This window comes from Equus caballus, chromosome 21 (assembly GCF_041296265.1).
Source record: "Equus caballus isolate H_3958 breed thoroughbred chromosome 21, TB-T2T, whole genome shotgun sequence".
Taxonomy (NCBI): domain Eukaryota; kingdom Metazoa; phylum Chordata; class Mammalia; order Perissodactyla; family Equidae; genus Equus; species Equus caballus.
Genome location: NC_091704.1, coordinates 33685746 through 33713644, shown reverse-complemented (window position 1 = coordinate 33713644; position 27899 = coordinate 33685746). Strand labels below are relative to the sequence as shown.

Sequence of the window (27899 nt, the reverse complement as noted above, 5' to 3'; positions counted from 1 at the left end):
AATTCCATGTGGAAGAAATAACATAAACTAAGTCACTGAAGCAGGAAAGGCCAGGTGTGCTGGAAATGGAAACTAGAAAGATTTTTCTAAAACACAAGAATCAAGTAGCCAAGAAAAGGTAGATGTGTAATGTGTGTGAAAGGATAGCTTCAAATCAGATAGTGTAGATGTTTGAATGCCAGGCTGAATTAGTTAGGAATAATGTCACCTGCAAGAAACAGAAAACCTGATTAAAACATATAGACATTTATTGTTCTTAACAAGAAATCCAGAAGCAGGAACTTTCAGGGTTGTGTCAGCAGCTCAACAGAGTTCTCAGGGACCAGGATCTTTCTGCTTCTGCTCTGCCATCCTTAGGGACTTTTTATCCTTATATTTATCTCCACATGGTCACAAGATGCATGCAGACGCTCCAGGCATCTTATCTATGTTCAAGACAGGACATAGAGAGAGAATAATAACCACTACATGTGTTTCTTTGATCGGAAAAGCAAAGTCTTTCCCAGAATTCCCAGTAGTCTTACATCTCATTTTCTAAAAATGACTCAATGGCCCTTGCAGCTGAAAGAGAGGCAGAGAAAAAAAGTATCTGCTTTCCAGCCTGTACAGTGGGGTGGCAAAGAAGAAAAGTGTTGGGAATGGCTGTTGCCTCGGCTAGCCAACCTGCCCAGCCTGGGAGGATTGTATGGATCTTATAGGCAGTAGACAGTCATTCAAGATTTTCAGAAGGAAAACAACACAGTGAGGCTTTTTGATTGATCTGGTGGTGGTGTGAGGAATGGATTAGAAAGCTGAGAGACTGGGGGCAGAAATAAAAATTCAGAACATGTCCCATTTCAAGCATGTTGAATTTGAGCTAGACTACATATATTCACTCCCAAGGAGGGCAGAGTTTGCTGAAGGGAGTGTGAGCTTGTTTCAGTTTTTGTCTCCTGCCTTTGAGTGGGTTTAGAATCGCACTTTGCCCACCACCCTGTGCTATAGGTGACCAACGCTGAACCAAATTTATAGATGCTCGCCTACCTGCCTGCAGACAGCTCCAGTGGGATACCGCCCCGCCCCTGCCCCTCGCATCATCTCCAATGATCACTTCCAACAATGGACTTAAATGGCCACTATGACTAAAATAATTTATGGCCAAGGCATATTTTTGTACAGTGCTAAAGCATTTTATATTATTAGAAAGAATAGGAAGTGTGTTAGTATCTGTCTTAGAGAAACATGAAATAGACACAAGTGACTCTGTCTAAGTCTGAATTAGAATTGGAATAAACTTTATTCATTCTTTGTGCTATCCATAATTATGTGTTTATAATTCAAAGATATTTTGATTATATACAGTGCAAAAAGTTTGACATGCTGTTTATACTTAAGTGGCATGGAAAATTTACCTTCCTTCTATTAAAACGATGGAAAATTAGGAAAGAGTTCGTCAAAAATTTGCATAGTGCCTTCTGAGTCTGGTTGGCAAGGAAATTTTGAGACAAGAAAAGTTATCATTCCCCTACCACACGTAAGACAGGTATTAGAATGACTGATGGATGCGAGGTATCTGCCCAACCCATCACTTACTCTTTACCTGGTTATGCTGTATAATTTGTTAAGCTGCTTCAAATTGGTTAGATTGAAATGGAGATGATTACGTAAATAACTAAGAACAAGATATGCCAGAAGAATGGTTACAGGACCAGGAGCCTGGCTTTCATAATAAAGGGTGATGGAATCTGATGCCTAAAATGTAATCTGTTGCAACCACAGCACTGAGGAGGCCATTGTCCCTACTTCCTGAGCGTCCGCATAGCAGAGAGGTGAAGTGGAAGGCTGTGGAATCAGAATGTCTGGGTTTGAATTCTGGACCTCTCGCTTCCTCCAGGTGTGATTCTGGGAAAGGTCGTCAACTTGTCTGTGCCTCAGTTTGCTCGTCCATAAAAAAAGGATTACTATGAGGATTCAATAAGATCATCTACATGAAGCATGTGGGACACCGCCTGGAGCACGCTGATGCTGCTGCTACTGCCACTACTGCTACTACACCTCTACTCCTGCTCCACGGTGATGCTGCTATCACTACTTCTGTACTACTACTCCAGTACTACTGCTACTATTACTACGCTACTACTATTATTGTTACTACTACATTATTACTAGTACGAGTACAACTACTACTACCATTCCTACTATTTTACTAACACTGCTGCCACTCCTGCGACAGCCAGTGTGGAAATATTTTCTCAATAGAAAAAATAATAAGAAAGTCCCAAAGCTTATTTTTTGCGAAGATCCTCAAATGATCTGGCTGGCAATGATCTCAGGTGACCTGCCAGCAGCATTTGGCATAATCCCGTTCTACTCCTCAATTCACTGTCTTCTCTTGACTTCTAGGACACCGTACTCTTTTGGTCTGTTTTTTCCCCATGTCTCTGGCTGCCCCTCCTCAGCCTCTGTTATGGGTTCTTCCTCTTTTTAGTGAACTCCTAATACACTACATGTTGGTATTAGTATTAGCATTAGTGTATGGTTCTGGGGCTCAATCCTTGGTCCCTTCCTTTCATCTTTAGTCATTCCTGAAGTGATGGTGTTCAGTCTCATGGTCTTAAATATCAGCTATGTGCTGAGGACTGCAGCCCAAACCTGTCTCTCAAACGTTAGTCTTGGTATCAAACTGCCTCTTTCACACTTCTCCTTAGATGTCTAACAGACATTTGAAATAATATGGCCAGAATGAAATCCCCTCTCTTCTCTCAGAAATCTGTTCCACACACAGTCTCCTCTATTTCTGTGTATGGCAACTCCATCATTCTAGTCATTCGGGTCCAAAACCTCAGGCTTATCCTTGCCTCCTCTCCTTTCCTCCTCTCCACGCTACACCCTTCCATCAAGAAATCCCATTGCCTCAACATTGAAAGTATATATGGGCTCTGACCACCTCTATTCTACTACCCTGGTTTAAACACAATCATCTCTCACCTGGCCAACCAAAATAGCATCTATGGTAGACTGTTTGCAAAAATGCAGCAATTATTTCCTTGCTGTATCACACCCCTTTGTAATGTGGCTTTGTAGCTTCTCCCATCAAGATGTAGAATCTATTCGTTAACTCTTCTATCTGAAACCCCCCAGACTTACTTCAACTAATATAATATGCTCCCACTGAAGGCATGTCAGCTCTGAGCCTATGCCTCAAGAGACCTTGTACACTCTGCTCATTCTCTTGAAAGCCTGCTGAAAGATAGGTGAATAAGCATGCTGCCCGGTCGTTGCCCCCCTTGCCCAGGGCAGCTCCCTGAAGCACTGCCTCCTAGCTGGCCTGTAGCTGACTGCAGACACAACCAGTAGAACTGCCCCCTTGAGCCCAGCCTAATTTGCCAATCCAAGGAAGTGTGAGCTAAATAAGGGTTCTCATTTTCAGCAACTTGAATATGAGGCTGTTTGTTACTCAGCAATAGTTGATGGATACAGTTTCCCAGCACATGTCTCTGCTGCTACCCTTGGCCTCTATAACGTCTATTCTCAGGACAGTAGATAGGAATAACTTTTTTCAAAACGTAAGTCAGAATCCCATCCCTGTTTTGCTCAACCCTCTACAATGGCTCACTTGACAGTGGCCTGTAAGGCTCTCGTGCATCTTGCTTCCTATTACAGCTCAGCCCACATCTCCTGCTACTCAACCCTTTGTGCTTCCCATTCCAGCCACACCAGCTTCCTTGCCATTTCTTGAACATGACAGACACACTCCTGCCTTAGGACCTTTGCTCCAGCTGGTCATTCTGCCTGAAGTGCTTTTTCTCCAGAAGCCCCTTGGCTAACTAACTCTCCAAGCGTCTTCAGGTCTTTTCTCAGCTCTCATCTTCTCAATGAGGCCTCCTCTGTTTAATAAAACAGCCTGGTTCCCATCCTCAACATTTCCAGTCCCCCTTACACTGCTTGAATTTTTCATTTCTTTCTTTCACACTTATTATCTTCTAACATACCATATAATTTACTCACTTGTTTATGTTTATTGTTTATTGTATATCTCTATGTGTTATTCAGGGTTCTCCAGAGAAACAAAACCATAGGATGTGTGCATATATAGAGAGAGAGAGATTTTAAGGATTGGCTCACGTGATTGTGGGGGTTGGCAAGTTTGACTCTGCAGGGCAGGCTGGCAGCCAGGAGACCCAGGGAAGAGTTAATGTTGCAGCTCAAGTCTGAAGTCAGAATTCCCGCTTCCTCAGGAGACTTCAGTCTTTTTCTCTTAAGCCCTCCAACTATTGGATAGGTCCACTCAAATTATGGAGGGTAATCTGCTTTATTCAATGTCTGTTAATCTCATCTTTAAGATACCTTCACAGCAAGATCTTAGACTGGTCTTTGACCAAATATCTGGGTGCCATGGCCTAGCAAAGGTAACACATAAAATTAACCATCACATTCTCTTTACTGAAACAGAAGCTCCTTGAGGAAAGAAATCTTTACATTGTTCATTAATATATCTTAAGTGCCTAGAGCTCTGCCTAGCATTGAGTTGAAAGTATGTTAAATGAATCCATCAATGAATGATTGAATCTGGAAAAATACAAGTAAAACCCAACAGGAATATTGTGAGAGTGACTGGAGCTTGGTGAGGTTAGTCCTGAAAGCTCCCTGAAGGATGTGTATTTTACGCATAGTTTTGAAAGGAGGCTGGGATGTAATTTGGCAGAAGGAGGAGTGAAGAAACTCCAGGAAATCAGAGTGATGTGTATGTTGGCTCACAGTAGAGAGAAAGCAAACCAAGTGTGCCCTCTAAGATAACCACATCTTATGTAAATAAGAGGGACGTTTCTCAATTATCCCTGAAAAACTAAACACTTCCTTATTATCTCTTAAATTTCCAAAGCATCATTTGTCTGTCTATAATAGTCAAAAATTGTGGCCTCTCTTGAACATTTGAACTTTTTCCAAATGAAATAAAGCATTTATACAAAGCAGATGCACACAACATAAGCTTCGATCGTGAGTTTCCTGTAGCCACAATAAGATCACTACAAATGGAAGCCATGCCTTACTTCAAACCAACGCTTAAAAGTCAGGTACCATGTGATGACAGTATTACAGGTACCAACCAAACCTGGGCAGTTTTCTGTAGAGACAAGCAGAATTCCTGTTGCAGACTGGCTGCCAAATTTACTCAGGTGAAATTCTCCTAGTGTCTGACACTAATGATGGCAAGGGAAAGTCCCAGACACCTATTATTTCTACTAAATACCGGAAACTACAGATTGGCTGGAGAAAGTGTTTTTAAAAATAATTATTTTTCATTGTAATGAATTTAATCAATATCACACAAATAATCTCTGGTGATCTCTGTCTGTCTATGACTCTCTCTACCTAACTTATGTACCCGTCTTTCTCCATTTACTCTGTCATGTCCCAGTGTTTCCCACACTAAAATGATCCATCAGCACCCAAGTCAGGGCCAGAATGGGCTGCCTGCTGGATTCAGAGTCTGGAGAGACTGCTAATCAGTTCAAACTGCCCTTCAGACTCTGAGTGGTTGCAAATCTCTCCGTGACCACAGTTTAGAAACTGGTCTTTACTTTGTTTGTTGTTGGGAGACTGCGAAGGCCTTAACCCTCTCATGGGATAAACTACCAGAATTGTATACAACCTTCGAGAATAAAAATCTCCAAAAGTCAGGCTGTCCAGGGAAGGCAATGACATCTCCAAATATTCATTGTTCTCTTTCTGTAGCAGCACGCAATATTGGAGCAGGCTACAAGACCACAGCAGATCTCCTTTTAAAAAGATAGAAACAGTCATTCATTCATTCACTCATGAGACATTTTAATTTAAACTATCTGTAGATTTTTCTTTAAAAGAAAGCTAAATATTAACACATAAGCATATACTTAAACACTAATTCCAAATTTGGGTACTTAGACTTTGAATTAAAGGGAGTAACTCAGGACACATTGATTTCCATAAAATACTCAAGCAGATTTAAAACATATTTTATAGAGATGACTAGTGACATCTGCCAATGATTAGCAACTTCTTTTTATTGCTAATTGAGGGGAGCAACAATGAGGGCTCTAGAGCAAGCAGTTATCTGAGGGGCTGTCTAGAGATTTTTCTATATCTCACTAGAGATATCAGTGTATATTAGTAGTGTACACAGTGTTAGCTACCCATTGCTAGCAGCATAATCCAAGTTTATCCCAGAATCTCTAGAAACCCAAGGTAGATTTTCTGATCCTCTGGGTAGTCAAAGCTATTAAAATAAATTCCTGTCTGGCTTTTTCAATTCATCTCCATCTTTGGAACACATTACATTTTTGATCACATATCACTAGAGTCAGAAAAATGAAGACTACAAAACAAAAAGTAATATAAATCATGTCTAAATTATTCATCTTAAAAAGAAGGGGGAAATGATGAGTATTTTGTTGGCATTTATAGTAAATTTTCCATTCTCCTTTTTTTTCTTTTCATCTCAACTTGCTTGATATCAGATATCAACCCTGGTAATTCTCTTGGTGGAAATTTGTTCTCTATGGCAGAAGAATGTCACCAATAATCTTTTAGAAACAATTTACAGACCCACAAAGTCTTATAGTATAATTTGTAGCCAGATTGCCTCCCCACACAACACCCTTCTGAAAAATAGCAACCATTTTCACAGGCTTTGTCTAAAAGTTCACTGTGAAGTGGTTTAATTTCTTCCAGGTTAACTTGTGTTTGGATTAGTATATGATTTCATCTAAAATTGGGTTGGTACTGGGTATTTCTTCACTTTATTGGGCACTTTTAGGAGGCTAAAAATAGTTTTGTTTTGTTTTTTGGTGAGGAAGATTAGCCCTAAGCTAATATCCATTGCCAGTCTTCCTCTTTTTTTTGCTTGAGGAAGACTAGCCCTGAACTAACATCCGTGCCAATGTTCCTCTGTTTTGAATGCGGGATACCTCTACAGCTGATGAGTGGAGTAGGTCCGTGCCCGAGATCCAAACCCGCAAACCTAGGCCACCAAAGCAGAGTGCATGGAACTTTAACCACTCAGCCAAGAACCCTAAAAGTAGATTTTAATAAAATTTTTTCAGGGTAACTTGAATATCATTGGGAGTAGTGATATATCTGAAAGCTTTTACCCCACGAGTGAAATGATATGCCAGAAAGTGATTGAAGAAGGAAGAACATTTATGATACTACAAAAAATATCTTATTATAATTTACACTGTATTTGGCCTCTGGTTAAGAAAAGCAGAAAAGGTAAAGCTGTATTCTAAACTCATCTACTCCATAAAAATACCAATAACTTGACTCTTCTAGTAGAAAATCAGAGGTAATGAACTAATCTATACCATGCAGTTGATCATAGGATGCTAAAGTTTCAGTGGTCCTTATGTGTCATTTGCTTTAATCTCTTCACTTTTCAGATGCTAAAACTGAAGTCAGGAGGGGTGATAACTTGTCCAAAGTCAACAGCAAGTGAATTGCAGAACTGGAGCCTCAGAGGATGGTTCTGAAGATGAATCTCTTAATCCATCATTATTTCTTAATATTTTACTATATGCCTTGCACTGTCACAGATAATATAGCATTAAGTATATATCATATAGTATTGAATTTTAATTGCCATTTTAATTATAGCACTCATATTGTACAAGCAAAAAAAAAAATACAAGAATAAAGTAAAACCACAGTCTGTGAAGTACTCTTTCTATTTTCTTAAAGTATAAACAAGAGCTGCCAACAAATAAGAAGTAAAAAGAATACAGGCAGAAGGCAACCAACACCACCCACAAAACTGTTGATAGATAAACGCAGAACCTAGAGATAAAAACAGCCCATGCACTTGCTCCTCAATGCACCCGCTTCTTTTGATCCTTTATAAAAGGGCAGAAATGATAATATCTATTACAATATAAGGGTACAGTGGTGCCTGTTCCTGGCCCAGGAAAATATTTACAAAGTGATAGATTTAAAATCTAGAAATGTTTTTCATTCAACATGAATTACTGATATTTAAAGATTTGAAAGCATCATCTACTAATCTACTAATCCACAAAGAGTATTAAACTTGAATCATTCCATCTAGCTTTGATTCTAAAATATTCTATTTCTTTTGGGAGACAGTCAAAACAGTGCTTTTCTATAGAAGCCTTCTTCTTTGTGCACCATCTGTCAAGCCATTTCAGCAGAAATGAATTCAACAAATGTTGGCTGCTTACCACATCAAGAACTACTGGGTACTGCTGGGGAAATAAAGATGGCTAGGACAGTCTCTGGCCCCAAGGATTGGACATCTAGTCAGGAGAGATGAAGGAGTATAGAAATACTTACCTAACTATGGTTCATGTCACCTGAAATCTTTTCTAGAACAAGATGGGTTATAAATTATTTTTAACTCCACAAGTCAATATAATTTCATATTTTTAACTCTGTAAGTTAAATATCAGTTAAAATAAAATAAAAGCAAAAATAACATACCATGAGATTGTCCAAACAATGCTAAACAGACATCAGAGCCTTTGTTTTCTGGCCCTATGTCTGCTTCTAAATCATTTTGTTGTCATCCAAGTCCTAAATGAATCTAGCAAATAACATTCTATGGAATAGAAACCACATTAAGAAGTTCACATTTTCATATAATCAAGCATTAAATCTTACTTCAAGAAAGGTAATCTCCTTAAACAATTAAATATCTAAAGCAGAGATTTAAATTTGCAGTTGGGGAAGTTGGTACTCTGGAGGTAGCTGTATAAGGTAGTCAGGCTTTGAAGCCAGACCCAGACTGAAGCCCAGCTTGCCTCCTGTTACGTGTATGACTTGAGCAAACCCCTTAATATATTGACTCCTGGGAGATTTAGTTTCCTCATCTATAAAATCCAGATAAGACGCCTTATGATGTTGTTGTAAGAGTAAGTATGTAGTAGGTATTCAATAAATGGAACCTATTTCGTTCAATTTACTTCAAATGATACCAAGTAGAAAAAAATGTTCTTGTGTAGAAAGAAAAAAAATGTATTTCCATTCTCCATACCCCCCAAACCCCAACCAGAGTAAGTGAATGACAGTGACTCCCCAGCATGAAAACCCCACACCAGGCCTACAGTCCCTGGGCCCTCTGAGGCTGCTGAAGCCATGTGCTATCTCCAACAACACTATCATTTTTTTTCCAACTTTATTGAGGTATGATTGACAAGTAAAAATTGCATATATTTAAGGTGTTCAATGTGATGTTTTGGTATATGCACACATTGTGAAATGATTTCCACAATCAAGATAATTAACATATCCATCACCTCCCATATTTACCTTTGTGTGTGTATGTGTGTGGTGAGAATACTTGAGATCTACTCTCTTAGAAAATTTCAAGTATACAGTATATTATTATTAACTATAGTCACCACCATTCAACTCTCTATACTATTAGTTGACATTTTTAGATTTCACATATAAGTGAGATCATACAGTATTTGTCTTTCTGTGTCTGGTTTATTTCACTTTGTATAATGTCCTCCAGGTTCATCCATGTTGTCACAAATGGCAGGATTTCCTTCTTCTTTAAGGTTGAATGGTATTCCATATATATATAGTATCACATTTTCTTTATCCATTCATCCATAGACAGACACTTGGCTTTTTCCATATCTTGACTATTGTAAATAAACCTGCAATGAACATGGGAGTGCAGCTCTCTCTTTGAGATACTGATTTAATTTCTTTTGGATATATACCCAGAAGTAGGATTGCTGGATCATATAGTAGTTCTATTTTCGATTTTTTGAGGAACCTCCATACTGTTTTCCATAATGGCTGTACCAATTTACATTCCCATCAACAGTGTATAATGGCTCCTTTTTCATCACATTCTCACTAGCACCTATCTTTTGATTTTTCGATAATAGTCATCCTAAGACGTGTGAGGTGATATCTCATTGTGGTTTCGATTTGCATTTCCCTGATGATTAGTGATGTGGAGCATCTTTTCATACATCTGATGGCCATTTGTATGTTTTCTTTGGAAAAATGTCTATTCAGGTGTTTTGCCTATTTTTTAATCAGTTTATGTGTTTTTCTGCTATTGAGTTCTATGAGTTCCTTACACATTTGGGGTATTAACCCCTTATTGGATGTATGGTTGGCAAATATTTTCTCCCATTCCATAGGTTGCCTTTTCATTTGCTGATTGTTTCCTTCCATCCTTATTATTAAATGGCTCCCTTCCCCTCATCTTCTATTCTCCTACAACCTGGATTTGTCTCCTTCCTTCTCTCCCTTTCCCTTCTTCACGTAGGCCTCCCAATAACACATATTGGTACCCACAAACATTTTCCCAGTTAGTCATTTGGGATTAAAAAGTTTGCTGATCTTGGCAGAAATCTCAAGACTCTTCTTTATGACTCCACAGTAAATACCCTTGAACATTAAGTTGGTCGATTATTGGAGCAGAACTATCGTGTATCCTGACGTATTTCTCATCCCGTTTGGCCTTTGGTTACTTTTCCTGGGTCAGAAGACACCAACCCATCCCTCAGTGAGCCTTGCAGTCTTGGTGAGAGTGTTCCCAGTGAGACAGAGGGCACTATGACAATTTCAGAGGCTGCATCTTTCATCTTTCTTTAGTCACAGTTTTTTCCTTTTTTTCTTAAAGGAGAGGAAATTAAAATAGGGGGCAAAATCTGAAATAAAGTCCTGTTGAATTTAACACCCCTGGATCCATGAGATATTCAGAGGGGATTTGTACCCCAGCCTTCATATTTCAGAACTCTTAGGAGATGAGCTCAATTCCTGTTCTCTCACATAGCGTGTACTGCAATACAGATGCTCAAGATCCACTTGAAGCAAGAAGAATCAGTCTTTAATTTGTCTCTAAGTGGGTCTTTCATGACACTTTAATGTCATCCTTGTGTTTTTGTATGTATTAAAATTTATAAATACAAAGGCTCATTTATGAGGTCCTTTGTTTTCCTATCAGCTGGAAGAGAGGATCTGAGTAATTTAGGAAGGCGAGGTCTGTTTAGCCAGAATAAGAAGGGAAATGGTCAAAGCTGAAATTGTTTAATTCTTTCTCGCCGAGTAACTGCAGAATTACAGATGTCTCTTGAATGTAATAAATTAATTTCAGTCATGCTTGTTTATTTGTACACATGTTGCCAAGATAAAGGCTTAATCCAAAAATTAATGATTTGAGAATCCATTGAGTATTCTTCTGGACCCAGTTCCATTATTTTTCATATGAATACACAGTCGAACTCTCCTACAGTACAATATGTAGCCAGCTGAGTGATTGATTAGCCAGTAATGTATATCAAGGCACGGTGAAACTCACAGCTTCAAGCTAAGGCAAAGTTCAGCTACTTAACACAAGTCATCATTAAATGTAATTAAGTCTACTGGGTTCCAGATATGTAGAACCAGAAACTAGTAAAGCTGGGTTACTCAATGGAAATAACAACTGGTTATAATCCACAGACAAAAGCAATGAAAATATTCAAGGGAAGAAACATTTTGTTAAAAAGAATCAGATGTTGTGTTACTGACTTTTTGAAAAGTATAATAAACTGTTTCATAATTTGCCAAATAGTATCCACTTATGTAAGCTAATACACGTACCACTGATTAGTTTGAGAGGAATCTGATCACGGCAAGAGTTAAAAGTAATATGCACTTGGCTAATAGATGGGATTTTCTCTTCATCATAGCATCCTCAATATTCTTATCCATCCTGATACATAGGAGGGAGCTCTACCATTCTCTAAGCACAGTGTGCCACGCTGCAAACTGTATCAAGTATTACTGTAATGTGTAGTCCCTAAGAAGATCATTCCTGTTATAGAGTTGGAAGACTCAAGTTGTGACAGCAATTCATTTGCCCCTTGCCAGTTCCTCTAAGGATAATAGCTACAATTACTTTATGTAGTGAAGTTCTCCTGCCCCTATAGCAATTTTGTATTATTCCAACACACAGCATCCTCAGCATCAAATGCCCCTTTCCCATTTATTCAGGCTATACAGGAGAATAGTGAAAGTGGCTGGCGTGTAAATTGACCTCTTAGTAACAAAATGATATACCTGTGTACATATATATACACATACATGTATACATAAAAATACATACATAAATGTATGTATGTATAGGAAAACAATAGGTACAAAATTCAACTGATAGGTACGAAATTTCTGCTTACAGAGAAGGAAGTGATTAAAGGAAATATTGACAAAGTTGGATATCATTATGACCATGATAAAGTTTTAAAGTTTAGAATTTAAAAACATGAAATTTTAGAGGTGACAAAGTAAAACTTTATTTAAGCCATGGCTTGGTTCTCTCAGAAAGACATCGTATATTCTCTCTCAGGGTTTTCCACCCGTTATATAAGTTATAAGTTTTAACTCCTTAGAAAGAATGGTTAACTTGAGTAATTTCTTTGTGATCATCTATCTTAATAACAAAAACTACGCAAAGGACTGAATTTCACTTTGGGGTCAAAATGGTGTAGGATAAAGGTGGTGAGTGAGAAATCTGAGTTAGGGGAGACCCAGGAAAGATAAACCACCTGCAGAATTAGCAGACTCTCTAAAGAAGACTTGGAATTCCCAAAGACCATGGAATTTGAAAGGTTCAAGCAGCAGGAAGGCTCTTGATGACATCTGAGTCACATGATTGACATCCCATCTGCACACCTCTACTATTGTCTTTTGGGGACTTATGGAAAATGGCAATTTTGCACTTTGACTAGTTAGAGAAAAAGACCAGAGCATTCCTGGCTGCTGGGCATGGTGGTACTGTACTGATCTATTACAGAACTTGGGTGTTGCTCTTCAAGCAATGTCATCAGCTTCATGTGAGTCATAGTTAAAGTTATCTACAAAATACATTATTTCTAGAATTCAGCGTCTCTTCAGACCAATATGATACTTTCTTTAATAAGAGCTAAACAACCTGATAGATCACCCATTTTTCCTTAGCTGCTGGTGGTTCAAAGCTGAATTACTATTATCATTCTGGGTGTCATCGGCATCTATGTTGACTTATTCAGCTTCTATTGACTTCCTTACTTCTAACAGTTTTTAAATTTATTGCACTTCAACCACTGTTGACCCAGGCTGGTGATCCATCAAAGGCTCTAACTCACTGTATACTGTTGCCTCAAGGTAGACATTACCATCAGCTGGAACTGAATGCCCTATGAAAATATAAATTCCAGTATATCAGCATCTGGGCATAACCGCTCATCCCTCCATCTGGTTCACTTCCCAGCTTTCAGAGCTCTTGGTCTTAGACATCTGGACCCTCCCTCTTCTTCCTAGCCCTCACCTCTTCATGGCTTCCCTTTCTTTCTTTCTACCATAGTGAATCACATTATAGTCTCATTTGCCAGGACCCTGAACATTCTGACCCCCATTTTTTCCACTATACCCACTGTAAAAACCTTTAACTGTATAACAATTCTTAGGTTGATCCAACCATGTGCATTCTGGACCCCCATCTCCTAGAAACCAAGTGCCACCAGAGAAAAAGCACATAAATCAAGTTGATTGGTGCCCATGCAAATTTGTGGACTTTGGGTTTGGCTTGGCTTCGGCACTGCTTGATCTTTACTTGCGGATATGTTGGCTGTCTTATTTTTCATAGCTGCTATTTCAAACCTTTACTACTTTCCCCCTTCTGTACCAACTTATCTGTTCTTTTTCCCCACTAGTATGATGTTTTAAAACTCAACTCATGCTCATTCCTTTATTCAATTCCCAATCACATTTCAACTCCCCCCATGCTCTAGTTCTTTCATTTCCTTTGAAACTGCTCCAACCAAAATTTTTAATGTCCTTTTTGTTGCTAAAACCAATGGATATTTTCTAATCTGCATCTTACTTAACCTGTTTTCACTTCTTTCTTTAGGAAGCTCTCCTCTCTTGGCTCTTGCTTTATTTTTCTTCTAACTGCTCATTCTCAGGCTTCTGTTAAATTTTTTATTCCTTTGCCTACTCTTTAACTGTTGTTGCTCCCTGGGCTTTATCATCTTCTCTCCCCTTGATCATAGCCCATAACACACTAATCCTATCCCAATACGTACCAAAAGTGTACCACCAACCTACCCTTCTTTCCTAGGTTCCAGACCCATACATCTAATAATCCATTGGGAATTCAGCATTGGTCTTTTTTGCTAGCAGAAGTAGTTAGTTTGGCCTTGTGAGTTCATGTTGTTGGGTCCATGCATGGCCTCCATCCTTGCCAACATGGCTACTCCATTCATACGTCCATTATGACAGCGTTGGGGTGGCCAATGACAGAGTCTGGCTGATGTCTACTGCCAAGTCATTTTGATTACCTAATAGTTTAGTGCATCTTCTGTGAGACATGCTCTTTGGTGGATATTAACGTGAGATACAAATATATTCACACTTTATATCCATCTCCATAGGTCTACTTGTCACTAGCCTGAAACTTTCTCATTTCCGGGTTCCTAAAGACTGAATAAAATCATTTGGCACTGCCAGTAAGTCTGTGTATACTAGGTATATGCTGAACTCAGGCCACTTCTCTTTTTATATAAGGTGGATGAGCAGGTCTACAGCCTGAACTCTGTCTATTATGAAGATTTTCCTTTACCATTGACTTTCAAAGCCACACCTGAGTGAGGGTGCAGTGCACCACAATCCATTTTTGGCTTACGCTCACATTCTTAACATGATCTATCCATGAAACAAGTTTAGGCTTTTTTTCTCCTCCATTTCCTGGTCATATAGGGTTGCCCCCTACCTGTAAATTGAGAGAGGCACAAGTGTAACAGTGGAAGATGACATGAGGGTCTGGGCTACCAGCTTACAGTGCTTGCATTTCCTCTACTGGTCCTTGGGCTTTGTCTTGGAGGTATCACTTCCATCTTAAGATTGATTGATGTTGGACCCACTTTAGGGTTAGGTAGATTTGACTCATGGAACTAGTTCTGACAACATGGTTATCTGATGTCCCATGGTCAGGTGCTCTGTCCCTGCCAGGGCTCAACAACACACCTGAAGCTTTTTTTTTGAAAGGTATATAATTTTAAGCTTCAGATGGAATGGCTTTGTCCCAGAACTGAAGAGGTCTACATTATGATTCTTCCACTTTCCATAAACTCCATACAGTGTCTTTTCCTACCAGCTCTACTTCTAATAACGTAGTGTCTTACAGATCATATGGTCAATGCATTAGATCTGTTTGCACTGCAACTTGAAACTGATGCAGAGTCTTTTCCTGCTCTGGACTCCTCTCAAATTTGGCAGTCTTTGGTGTCACCCACTATATTAGTAGGAATGGAATTGCTACCTCCAAAATGTAAAGAAGCCTACCAGACATTGTATGTATTTCTTTCTTGGGGGTGGGAGGTCCAACAAGCGATAATGTATCTTTTACTTTGAAGGGAATGTCCCAAAATGTCCCAGACCACTGGGCACCTAAAATGATGGCGAGTCCCTGAATTTTTGTAGGTTTTATCTCCCTCCCTCTGGAGTGTATGTATCTTACCAAGGCCTTCAATGTACTTCCAGTTTGTACTCATCTTGTCTGATTAGCATGATGTCATTGTTGTGACATTCATGTTTGAGACTAGTGAAATGTCGACAGGATAGACCATGGATGTAGTAGACCCACAGGAGGACCAGATATGGACCAGCTCTCCAATTATCACCTGCCCCATCCATGCCCCTACTCTAACCTGCGCCCATAAAGGCATTTCAGGTTACCAGATAGCAACTCAGATCCTGTACCCAAAAGTCCTCAGAATATATGTGTATTCATCTTTCCCTAGAATTCATTCACTTGAGTAAATAGCTGTTGGCCCCTTTGTGAAGGACTAGGGAATGACTATTGTGTACATTTGTTAAGCTCTTGCAAATCCTTCCTCCTGGGTACCTGACTTCTTTTTCAGGCAGTAGATTCTAGTTCTGAGAACTGCCTCAGATCTGAAAAGTAGGAAACTGTTCAGTCTCTTGATCACCTATCTTTGATTTATTTTGCCATTAGGGAAACCAAGTTCCTTTAACCATACCCATAACTCTCCATAGGCTTGCACCCATAACTCTCCGTAGGCTTGCACCCATCCCTCTCCCTCCTTGCCACTCAGTACAATCATTGTGTCCACTTGGATTCTGTTGGTAAAGTAGTGCCACCTAGTCTATATTGTTTCAGGGTCCTGTCATCCACATTACCATTTTGAGCCTAGTTCTATAACAGCAACTTCTACCACCCCCCTGCCTACAGAGAAGTACCACAGACAGATCTTCCAAGTAATGCTGGTGCCCCTCTCACCAACACATATGTTATTGCTTGAGTAAGTAGCTTCAAGCTTTCCTGTGCAACACAGTCTTGGTGGATTTTCTGCCTTAAGGTATATCCACTCCAGCATGCCCACTTCTCTAAGGCTTTCAATCTCTTCTTTCCCATCAGCCATGGCATTTGGCACTTCTACCTCACTTAGAGTGGGCCATCACTTTTCCTATGCTAGTAGGGACCATCCAAGTAACTACTGTGCACCATGTCCGGAATGTTAAATGCTGTATCCTAGGAATGTGATCGCAAATTGATAACCTCTCACTTTTCCAATTTTATGCTCCTCCTCCCTTGATCAATACCCTCAGAATCCAGTCCAGTGCGTACTCTCCTGGCTCAGGACCATGGTAGGGGACCCAGTTCCAAAATCATATCCCAGAATCTGCTTTCTCAGAGCACTCCTGGCACCAAATACTGGAGTTTGTGTTTTCTAGAAGGCAAACTCTGAGATCACGATTGGCAAATGTTATTAGGTAGGGCTCTTGCGATCAAGACCTGTGGAAAGGAAGGAAAGGAGCAAGATCACCCAGAAGAAGGAGCCAATCTGGGATACAGCCTCAATAGAAGCCTCAGCTGATCCTCTGGGTAATTCTGAAGATGGGATCATCCCTTAGAGACCCCATGTTGAGGAGAAGGGGTAAGGCCTTTAGAGCTCCCCCACATTGAATATTGGCCTCCCCAGGAAAGGGGTATGGAACTGAGGGAGGCTGCTCACTTTAGCTCAGGTAAACCTGAAGGAGGCTGGCAGGTGAAGGCTATTTTTGATGGCACATCCAGCAGTTAGGGTAATAAACCCTTCATTCCTAAAGGGGAATCTGGGTGGGGCATCGCAGCCTCCACCACACATAGTGTTAGAGTGCGTCTATACTAGACAAGGTATGTTTGCAAGACCTTCTATTTATCACCTTTCCAAAATGAGATGAGGTTGAAAAACCTCTGGAGAGCTTCCACGATATGACCCAAGAGCTTAGGAATTAGGGAAATGGATACGTGTTAAAAGAGTATGACCATGTTCAGGTCATGAGCTATTTCCAGAAGCAGAGCTCTATAAACTTTTTCTTCACACAGAATACTATGTCTCTTGCAATTGTTGGGAGACCCATGAAACTGTCTTAAATTTGTGTCAATGCACTTGCAAAGTCTAGAAGAGGTTGAGTAAAAGATGTTGTATACCTTCTCGCCTTGAAGATGGACCCTAAGTTCAATCATACACTTATATTCATGATGGAAATAGGAGCAAGGAGACCAGCATTGGGGAATATGCTTCCTCCTAAGTGGCATGTTTATTCAGAACCTATGGCACAGGAACTGCATGGGGCTTTGTGGGAGAACCCAGCCATTGCAAGCAGATGTCTGAAGAAAAGCAGATGTAGCTCATCTACAAGAAGGTCAAGTCATGGATCTCTAGCCAGGAAAGTCAAAACTGAAACATGGTGTGGGGAGCACATAATCAATACACTTAGCATCTCAGGATTTTTCCCCCACCTTTCAAATGGATGTGGTCTCCTGCGTCACTAACCTAACAAGTAGTGAAGATATTCTTGTACATTCCAAATGTTAGAACCTTGAGGTATTGAGCCTTGCCTACCAATTAAGGTTCAGCCCACGCCAATGAATCTATCATTGTCATAACCTGAAGTAAACCCCCACCTCTTAGAAATACACTAGAATTGTAACTCCCCTTCAGGGAACTGAGGCCTAGCATGCAGCAGAATTGGCTCCAGCTGCAGGATTGGGGGAGGGGGAAAAGGGGGGTGGGCCAGAATCACCAGCATCAAGGCATCCTCTTCCTCTTGGTAGGCATGGGAGAGGTGGCGAGGAAAATGTGATCCTTCTGCCACTACCATCTCTGGCATCAAAGTAAATTCCACCAACCTGTAAAGCTGAAGTTTTCAGTGCTTTATTACACATTCATTGCATAGAACAGTCCTAAGACTTTCCTAAAGCAGCAATTACAGAGCTGGGCTTGGGCAAAGAAACTGAATTATGCTGTGTAACTGGCAGTTGACCTCCACAAGACCCTCCAATAGTATTGGTACTCAACTCACAGAGCTGTTGGTCATGTGCCTTCATTTGGTTGAAAGACAGCCTGATCAGTTTGTTACCCTTGCCAAGCACAAAGCCAAGATGGCTACCCATTTTCTTGGCTCCTATGAGCCCAGAACTTAGTTCATTCTGAAATAAGTACATCCTCAGGAGAAGGGAAAGAAGGCTCTTCAGGTTACCACGATCCCTCGGAGAATGACAATAGCAGGGAGCAGAGTTTTGATGAGGTTGGCTAAAATAGTATTGAAATGGGTGGTGGCCAACTTTAGGTTTGATCTATGCCCTAGCAGTCAAGTCCAAGGCCTTAATCCAGGGACTTTCAAAGTGGGAGCTTGGACATAATTCCCACGGCAGGAGTACCCAGGGGTGGGAGGGAGGGAGGAGGAGGTGGAGGAAAGAGGACTTTTGCATCTTGCCCACCTCTGAACCCTTGGGGAGAGAGGGAAATTTAAGGGCTCTGAATAGCTTTAGATAAATCTTTGTCTTAAAATTCTTCACAAGGTCCCCATCTCCTACAGCAGGAGTTCTCAATCTTCCCATTTTTATAACAAATATTTTATAATGTTTTTTTCTTATCCTGAAATAAAATTTACAGATAAGTATCACCTTCTTATAAACAATTAAAATAAAATGAAGCCAAGAACTTTTTTCTCACTGTACTGCAAATGAGAAATAAAAAGAAAGTAACTTACAATAAAATATCTTTCAATAGTAAATGCCTAGACACAAAAACACTGAAAGGCATAATAAGGTAGACAGAGTCTTATACCTCTATGTTGAGTCACCACACATGAGCTAATCACGTGTGCTGACTGATACAAGCACACATGGTGGAAACCAACACCCTGAGTGGTTTTATCATGGCAACATGATATTCTGAAGTTGTGAATAATCTGTGGACATTTAAAAATATTTTCTTCTTAATTTGCAGGGTAGTGTCATTTTTGAAAAGTTCAGTGCATATTAAATTACATAAAAACATTGGTATTTTTATGTAAAATAGAGGTCGGTTCTGGACCCAGATAATGATAAACAGGCTTTTTACCTACATAAATGTCTCATGGATGTGGCACATTTCTCCATTGCATGGGAATGCTCTGTGAAGCGGAAGACATCTAGCCCCCTTGGCCACTACCAAATAAATGCCAATAGCACCTGGAAGTCATTGTGACTACCCAAAAAACCCTCTCTCAAATTTCCAAAATTCTCCTGACAGCAGTGCCTCCCTGTGAAGAGTCGCTGGTCTGCAGAATCAAGTCCAGACTCCCTGGCTGCCCCGGTGAGCTCGGGCTGCCACAACAAAATGCCAGAAACTGGGCGGCTTAAACAACAGAAATTTATTTTCTCACAGTTCTGGAGGCTGGAAGTCCAAGATCAGGGTGCCAGCATGCACGGTTTCTGGTAAGAGCTCTCTCTCTGGCTTGCAGATGGCCACCTTCTCGCTGTGTCATCATAAGGCACAGAGAGCAAGCAAGCGAGCAAGCTCTCCAGCATCTCTTCTTAGAAGAACGCTAATCCTACAGATCAGGGCCCCACCCTTATGACTTCATTTAACCTTGATTACTTCCATAAAGACTTTATCTCCAAATACAGTCACACTGGGGATTAAGGCTTCAACCTAAGAATTTTGGGGAGACACCATTCAGTCCACAGCACTAGCCTATCACACAAGGCCCTCCATCGTCTGCCCTCTGTGGACATCCCTGCCTTGCAGGCTTGTCAACACCAGTCTGCTTAGAGCTCCCTGTGCACACTATGCTGTCTCATGTCTTTGTGCCTTTGCTCACGCTACGTTCTATGTCTGAAATGACTGACCCCTTCTTTAAGGGAGGCTTTGCTCACTTCCCAGGCTGGGTTAGGGACTCTTTCCTTGGATTTCTCTGTTTGACTCCACCTTTAAATTTAGCAAGCTGCATAATCCAATATTTTCTCTTTTTTGTGAGTTCCTTGAGGATGCTATCTCTTATCCATAATTGAATCCCCGTTCCCTAGCACAATGCCTGGCACCGCATGGCTCTCAATTTCCATATGGTGGAACCCTGAGTGATTAGAATCATGGCAGCTGATGGGCTCATCAAAGAAGTGAGTGAAGAGATGGTGGGGGGGGGGTGGGGAAGAGCTATAGCTCAGTGATAACATTGAGAAGGAATGTTCACCTAGGATAGAGGAGAAGGAGGAAATTTCAGTGTCACTGAAAATTATGGAATAGCTATTCAAAGAACATATAGCTAACTGGTTTCTGCGCTAGAGAAAATTCAGAGAATTAAGATGTGTAAAATAACCTTAGGGTTTTACGAAAGAGGAGGCATTGGTAACATTCAAAAGAGAGTTCCATCAGAATGGGGTAAAAGAGAAACACATAATGGGGGTTTAAGAAGAGACTGAAGGAGTGGCAAATGGAGGTACTTGCCATGAACCACAAGCTCAAGGATTCTATAGACAACTGAGAGGTAGCTCTATGTTAATATTTCTCCAAATAAAACTAGCTTTCTCTTTTTAGATTACAAAGATAATTTTTACTTAGAAAGACTGTTTAAACCATACACAAAAAGTTGAAAGAGAAAGTAAAAATCATCCAAAATTTTACAATCCTGAAGTAAACACTTTATATTTTGGTGAGCATTCTCCCAGTCACCTTTCTACACAATTATACATTTTTACAAAAAGGAGAGATTATTTCTGTTTTTTTAGTTAGCACATTTGATAGTTTATGGAACTGGTTTTAGGACCCAGTGATTGCAAAGTGTTTGTATAATTTTGAAAGCTTCAGCTTCTCATTATGCATGTGTTGCAGATGACTTAATCAGAGGATATGGATAGTTCACTGGTAATAGAAATGGACGTAATTTACTCTGGGAAACTTGGCTTTCAAATGACACGCATTTGATTAAATAAAATGCAGACGTTTCTTTGGTTTCAGTGCTTTTGTGAATAAACAACTTTGCAACTTTCTTGTGCTTTGGGGGGACATGTCCCATCAGTGTTTGCCTCACCTTGGTTTTCACTGAACTCCAAGCTCTGAGAGATAAGCCAGGGTGGGAGCTTACGGCCACTTGTCTTGCCTTTAAATTGCGAATTAAGACCTAATGAAAATCCAAGTACAAAGTCGTCTGCTCTGGTTTTGGGGGTTAGGGGATGGCTGACCTTGTCATTCCTCTCTGCTCCCCAGAGGTGCGGAGGGCGTCTGAGGCATTCCTTCATGCCTCTCGCTTACCAGGCTTACCGGGCTCCTGCTCTGAGTGGAATTTGAAGGTAGAACCATCCCTTTGCTATGAACTCTTGACTCTCCCTCCCTCGCATGCAGTGGAGAGAGTCCTACCCTGGGAGTTAAGGGAAATTAGATCTCCTAAAAGAGGGACTGGATAGTCCAACTTCAGATATCCTCTCAGATCTAAAATTTTGTGAATCTCTAAAGTGGACGTTCTGCAGAGGTAAGGAAGTTTCCATTTTATTCTCAGGAACCCTCAGGAACAAACTTAGCAGCGAATCTTCCAGCCCAGGGTATGTGACGCAGCTCCTCTGTTCCTCAGATAACGGTATTGGCAGCTCCTCCCCTTTTTCCCACTCTATAGTTTGCTTCCAGAATCAAATATTTTCTGCTTATGTACCAAGAGAGCCTGAATCCCCTAATATAGGACTGCAAAAAAAGACACAGAGTCAGGTGTAATATATGAGTTATTTCTCAAACTATCTCAAAGAATATTGTTTGTTCTGATATAAAAATTGAAGATTAAAAGAAAAACAATATACAACCTTACATTTAGATGCCACATTGGACGTTATAAATAATTTTGACCCACCTAGACATTTCATATATGAGGAAAAGACTTTACAAGATTAGTTGTTTTAACTTGAGTCAAACAGTTATACAGTGTCAGAGCCTGGAGTAGAAGAGATATCGCTCAACTTGTTTGGTGCTTTCTCTCTTTTATCGTTCTGCCTCACACACCACCATATGCTCTGTCAGACAAAGCACATACACGAATATAGATATATAGATTCGTATATATATTCACAGTCACCAACCACTTCCAGCATTTATGCACATAATGGGGTGCTTGGAAATATTTTATTTTTCTCCTCGAAAGTGCCCACAGCTGCTTATTCTGAACATCTGGAATAATGAATCTCTAAACAAAGTATAGTGTGCATAATGCCAGGTACACTTAATCCCTCTTTTGAATGAATTACCAAAATTAGTGTGAAGAAAAGAATTCAGTAGACTTAGTAGAACCTATCTTTCATATCACAGTTAATATATTGTAATGTGAAAAGCTCCCTTGAAGTAGATTTATTTCTATGGAAGCCCTGTCACATGGCCTGAAAATAAGCCAGAGCACCACATCCAAGCACAGTGATAAATGGCCATCCCTGGACAGGGGAAGGGGTCCAGTAAGTCTCTATAGTATTGGAGTGGAACCAGGTTAATTTAATATCTTTATTCGTGGTCTGATAGAAGGTGGGGGGTTACCAGTATCCCCTGTTAGTTTGGTAAATGTGTTAAGTTGGCAGTTGTTTAAAATTGTAATGATAGACGATATACGCACCATGGAAAAGAGGCTGGAAATATGGCAGAAAATCGTGAAATGAGATTCAACTTGAAAAACAAAAGTTGATACAATTGGGAATTATATGAAACAGGGACATTGTCCAAAATGTGGCCTGAAGAGAGAAAAAGAGAGCAAGTAACAAAAATCACAGTACTTTTCATTCCCAAATAGGATCTGCCGCTTCCAAGAGTGGAGATTAAAACTTTACATATTTGCAAATGTCATACAAGCCAGAGTTTGTAGCGGAGAGAGCTGTAATGAGACCACAGAAGGACACATCAGGTCAATAACCACGTGAGGCCACTCCAATAGCACCACAGAATGAGCTGGTGGCACTTCCAGAAAAGCCAGGAAAATTGCATTAGCAGATCTATTAGATAGCCTCAGTTGACTGGAAGCCACTCACAATAGAAAGGTTTTTGGACTCCGGGAAGATGGAGTAGGTGGCAGATGACAGGCGTTTTAATGATCTGCCTATGACAGTCAACTTGTGTGCAATTAAGAGTCAAGGCATTAAAATGGATAATATAATCCCTCAAATAGAAGGTAAAAATAAAGTGTTTAACCATGTTTAACTATGACCATTAGGCAGAACCCAGTCCAATGAATACATTTTTTTTTTTTGTGATTAAAACACTACACCTTCCAAATGGTGCTGCTCATGAGAAGTGAGGTGGAGGCCTCACGTAAAACCCAATATGACTGGACTTGCCAGGAGAATAAAGGGGTTTTTTTGAAATCTCCTCTTCAGGAATTTTTAAAGTTAGAAACATCTAGTTCAACTCTCAGTTTTCCCAGCTCTCTGATTTGGGGCAAGTTATTGAAGCATGCTGTGCCTCTGTTTTCAATTTTTTTCAGTGCAAATAATAGTAGTACTTGCCTTTGAACATGGTGGCTGTGAGACTTAAATGAGAAAATATGTGTAAAGCATTGGTGCCTGGCACATTAATGACTTCTCAAAACATGTTGGCTACTATAAATTCATGTGCTAAATCCAAGAGGCTCTAAACTCCAAATATGTTACATAAAATATAATTGACTACATCATTTGGATTACACTTCGTTTGTCTTTGCTGGTAAACCTGAATGTCATATGTGCTGTTTATACAATAGGGTATCTGGGACACAGTGACCTATAGTGATTAAGAACATGATCCCTAGAGTCAGGTGCACCTGGGTTCAAATCCTTCCTCTGACTCTCACCAGCTACACCATTGTGGGCATGTGATTTAGTCTCCTGAAATCTCAGTTTCCTTATCTCTAAAAGGATTATCTACTTTATGGGGTGGTTTTAAAGATTAAAGGGATTAATGCCCACAATGCGAGTGGAAGGGCATTGCTGGAAGTTAATGAACTCCCGCTGTCTACCGCAACAGCCCCATGGGTCCAGAGGGTTGGAGAGAGCCAAGGAGATCTCTCTTCTCTTCCTCCAGTCTTGTGGGTTAGCGTCTCCTGGCTAGTTCCTAAAACTGGGAATAGTTCCAGGGACAAGCTGCTGCTGAGGACACAGAGAACAGAACTGAGAAAAGAAATCAGGGACGGTTGGGAGACATAGCTGTGGGCAAACTCAAATCCTTGTGGATGGAAGTTGGCTGGACCTGGTGTCATTGGGCAATGATCATGGGAAGGAACAGACAAACCAGAAACCTTGCATGGTCTTAAAGATACAGAAAAAGGCACAAAATCAAAAGAAAGGACAAAGTGATTTCTATCACCTTGGGTCTGTGGGGATTGAAGGATGAGGGTGGCACTCAAGAAATCTCAGATACTCAAAATGTTCCATTTTGTTACTCAGGGCATATATAAAGTGTGATGTGGTTTTTGAACCACTGTTATTCCTTTATTAATTAGTTGTGCTTTTTGTCCATTCACAAAGCAATGATTTATCGTAAATGATATCAATCCAAACACATTCTTTTTTATCCTCCAAAATAATCGTTTTATTGTAGACTGTCCAAATTAGAATGTCCAGATGAGATCACAGAATAGAAATCTTTTCACATTAAATATTTCTCCCCCACAGAACACTTTGTTTTCTCAGTCCACTGGAAGGGAGAAGAACAGATATAAATTTTGTCAAAAGAAAACAAAATATCTCCCTTAAAAGGGGTTAGAAAACCAGAAGGAATACAGAGGGTTCTACGAATAGTGTGTAGTTGACGTTACTAATGACAGATGACAAAGTTAGAGATAAAGGAATAAAATTAGGCAAACCAAAGTTAGCTCTAACCCTGTAAATCAAGATCCAAAATGTGAACAGTCTATGAAGATATTTAAGACCACTCACCTTCTGAACTACAGGGTGGGCCCCCCACAGATCAAAACCAGTGACTTCCTGCTCATAAATTACCCTCTGGGAGTCAGCTGGGCGATTTGAGAAAGTTTTCGACTCCAAGGTCATTTCAGAGCTATTAATGTAAGAGTGAATTTGCTAACTGCTACCCTGAGGAGCTTGTAAGAATTAAGATGGAAGTGGCTTTCGCACTTGGAGAAGTCAGCCAAGAGTAAGACAAATAGGGGTTAGGAGAGAGTCTCTCGTGACTTGGGCAAGTCCAAAGCAGGGTCAAGATTTACATGCGCTTCTCCAATGATTCTCAATCCCAGTGAACTGCAAGTGAGACAGAAGAACCTTTATCTTGATTAAGCATCTAGATTCCCCTGTAGCCCTCTAGCAACTTCCTTTGAGACAAATTTATTAACGAGGATCCCGCAGAGCAACTGCATTCCCATGTGTTTAATTTGTCATTAGAGCATTATCACTATGGATCTTACATAAATACAACATTTATAACTTTTTTAGTAGAGTAGTTTATCATTATTAAAATTATCTGGTTTGATCACGGAAACTTTCTTCTGGCTAAAAGATGCTATCCTTGGCACATTTTTTGTTAAAAATTTAATAAGTATTTTTTAACGGAACAGAGTAGTTTCTAATTATAACAACAGTGTACTAATTCACTTGATGCTCACTTGATGTAATGTCCCATCACTCTTGGGTTCAGTAGATGGAATTCATGTTTTGAACTCACTTCTATCTTAGACTGTAAATCAGCACATGTTGGCCAAGCCACAGTAGTGTTCCTCCCTGACTGGGCACAGATTCTGTCTTGTTACTTATCTTTATATCCACATGTACAGCAAGATATCTACACAGAGCACATAGTAAGCATGCGATTGATGTTTGTTGAATGACAAATGATAAATGATGTTTATCACTTCTGACACTTCAATAAACAGAAAAACTCTGCAAAGCCTACAAGAAGGCATGGTTTCAAATAAAATCACTTGTTGAAATTTATATAAGAAATTTACCATAACATTTTTCATTAAACCAATTTAATCTCTCATCACATTTCATAATGTAATTTGAATAGTCATACGACACATTATTAGGTAATTATTCCCGTTGGAGACGGGGGTGTTAAGGATATCAAACAATAAATTCAGTAAGGCAGTTGCTGCCTTGGAGAATTTTTCAGCTTCCCAGAAGTTTATTACTATGCTCACATTTTCTTAACGGAGGGGTCAGGGCATTGGATGGGACCCCAGCATGTAAGAACCAGAACTCCTTTTTTTTTAACTCTAGCTGTTAAGAAAATGTGGGATTTTGGACATAGAGCTTCCATAGCAATATCCTCATTGAACTGGAAATTACTTTAGCTTTTCCTGAATGATGAATTTCCTAAACAAAGCAAGACTTTGACATCAGGGGCAACTTCTTACTCAAAAACTTGCCATGGAACAATCGGCTGGTTATCTCAAGTTCTCCATTAACAAAAATGGGAAAACGCCTGTTCAATATCTTTTAGAAAGCACTTAACATACATGTGATTCTAAGGACTTCTGAGGTGAGGCACATTTTCCCCCCTTTAAATAATTTTTGTCAGAGGCTTGAACAATGACATCGATAATGTAATCATGAGGGTGGAAGGGACCCTGAGGAACATTCTAATTCATTCCTCCTCTTGAGCAGTCAGGATCCTTCACAAAGATTAGAGACAGCAAACCAGAAGACCTGTGGTCTGTTCCATTGCTTTTTCTCAGCCTCAATTCTTCATGATACAACTTATCCATGGTATGGAAAGGTTATTTTTGGTATATTGGTAATGTTTCCATGAGGTGGTTACTGTTACTTGATATCACTCAAGATACTCCTAGGTGATTTCACTATAGTCACCACAGATCAGATTTTGAATGAGGCTTTTTTTGCTGGGTTTAGAGAAGAAAACATTTTTAGCTAAAGTGCCTCCCACCCTCACCAGGGCAATCCAGTTCGTTCTGGACCAATAAAACTTGCCACACTGAATGATGTGCACAATGGTATCACTTCCTCAAAAGGATGTATGGTCTCCAAACCCACAAACTGGTGCCATTGGGGCCCCTCTCCATTGGGTGGCAGTACGTGTTCAGAACAACTGACACTGCTAGTTTAACACATTATTTTTGAAATGGAATTTTTATTTTTTAAAATTCTAATAAGAATCTTTTTATAAAGGCAATTCATGGGCCATATAATTAATAAAGGATGATCAGGGGCCGGCCCTGTGGCCGAGTGGTTAAGTTCATGGGCTCTGCTTTGGTGGTCCAGGGTTTCACCGGTTCGAATCCTGGGCGCGGACATGGCACCACTCATCAAGCCATGCTGACGCAGCGTCCCACATGCCACAACTGGAAGGACCCACAACTAAAAAAAATACAGAACTACGTACCAGGGGGCTTTGGGAAGAAAAAGGAAAAATAAAATCTTTAAAATAAAAAGATGATCAGGAATGAAACTATCTTTCATATGTTCATGTATTTTAATTAATGATTGCAGAGACCATGTATATTTTGTTCACTGATATATATAACATATATCATATACTACATGTTTATGTTATCTATCATTTATAACATACATGTTATATATAACATATGTTACATGTTTACATTTTACGTTTCATTTATAACATATATATTTTGTTCACTGATATGTAGTTCAGTGCCTGACAAGTAGTAGGCATTCAAGATGTTTTTTAAAAAAA

At 39.9% G+C, this 27899-nt stretch overlaps 1 long non-coding RNA gene across 1 annotated transcript; it reads right to left on the bottom strand.

Annotated features, from left to right (window-relative positions):
- Window positions 1-230: 230 nt before the first annotated feature.
- On the bottom strand, window positions 231-14211 carry LOC111769633 (uncharacterized). Its single transcript, XR_002802413.2, has 3 exons — window positions 14043-14211; window positions 5633-5759; window positions 231-425 (listed from the first exon to the last, which is right to left on the bottom strand). It is a non-coding gene; the product is annotated as an uncharacterized lncRNA (long non-coding RNA).
- Between the last annotated feature and the right edge of the window lie 13688 nt (window positions 14212-27899).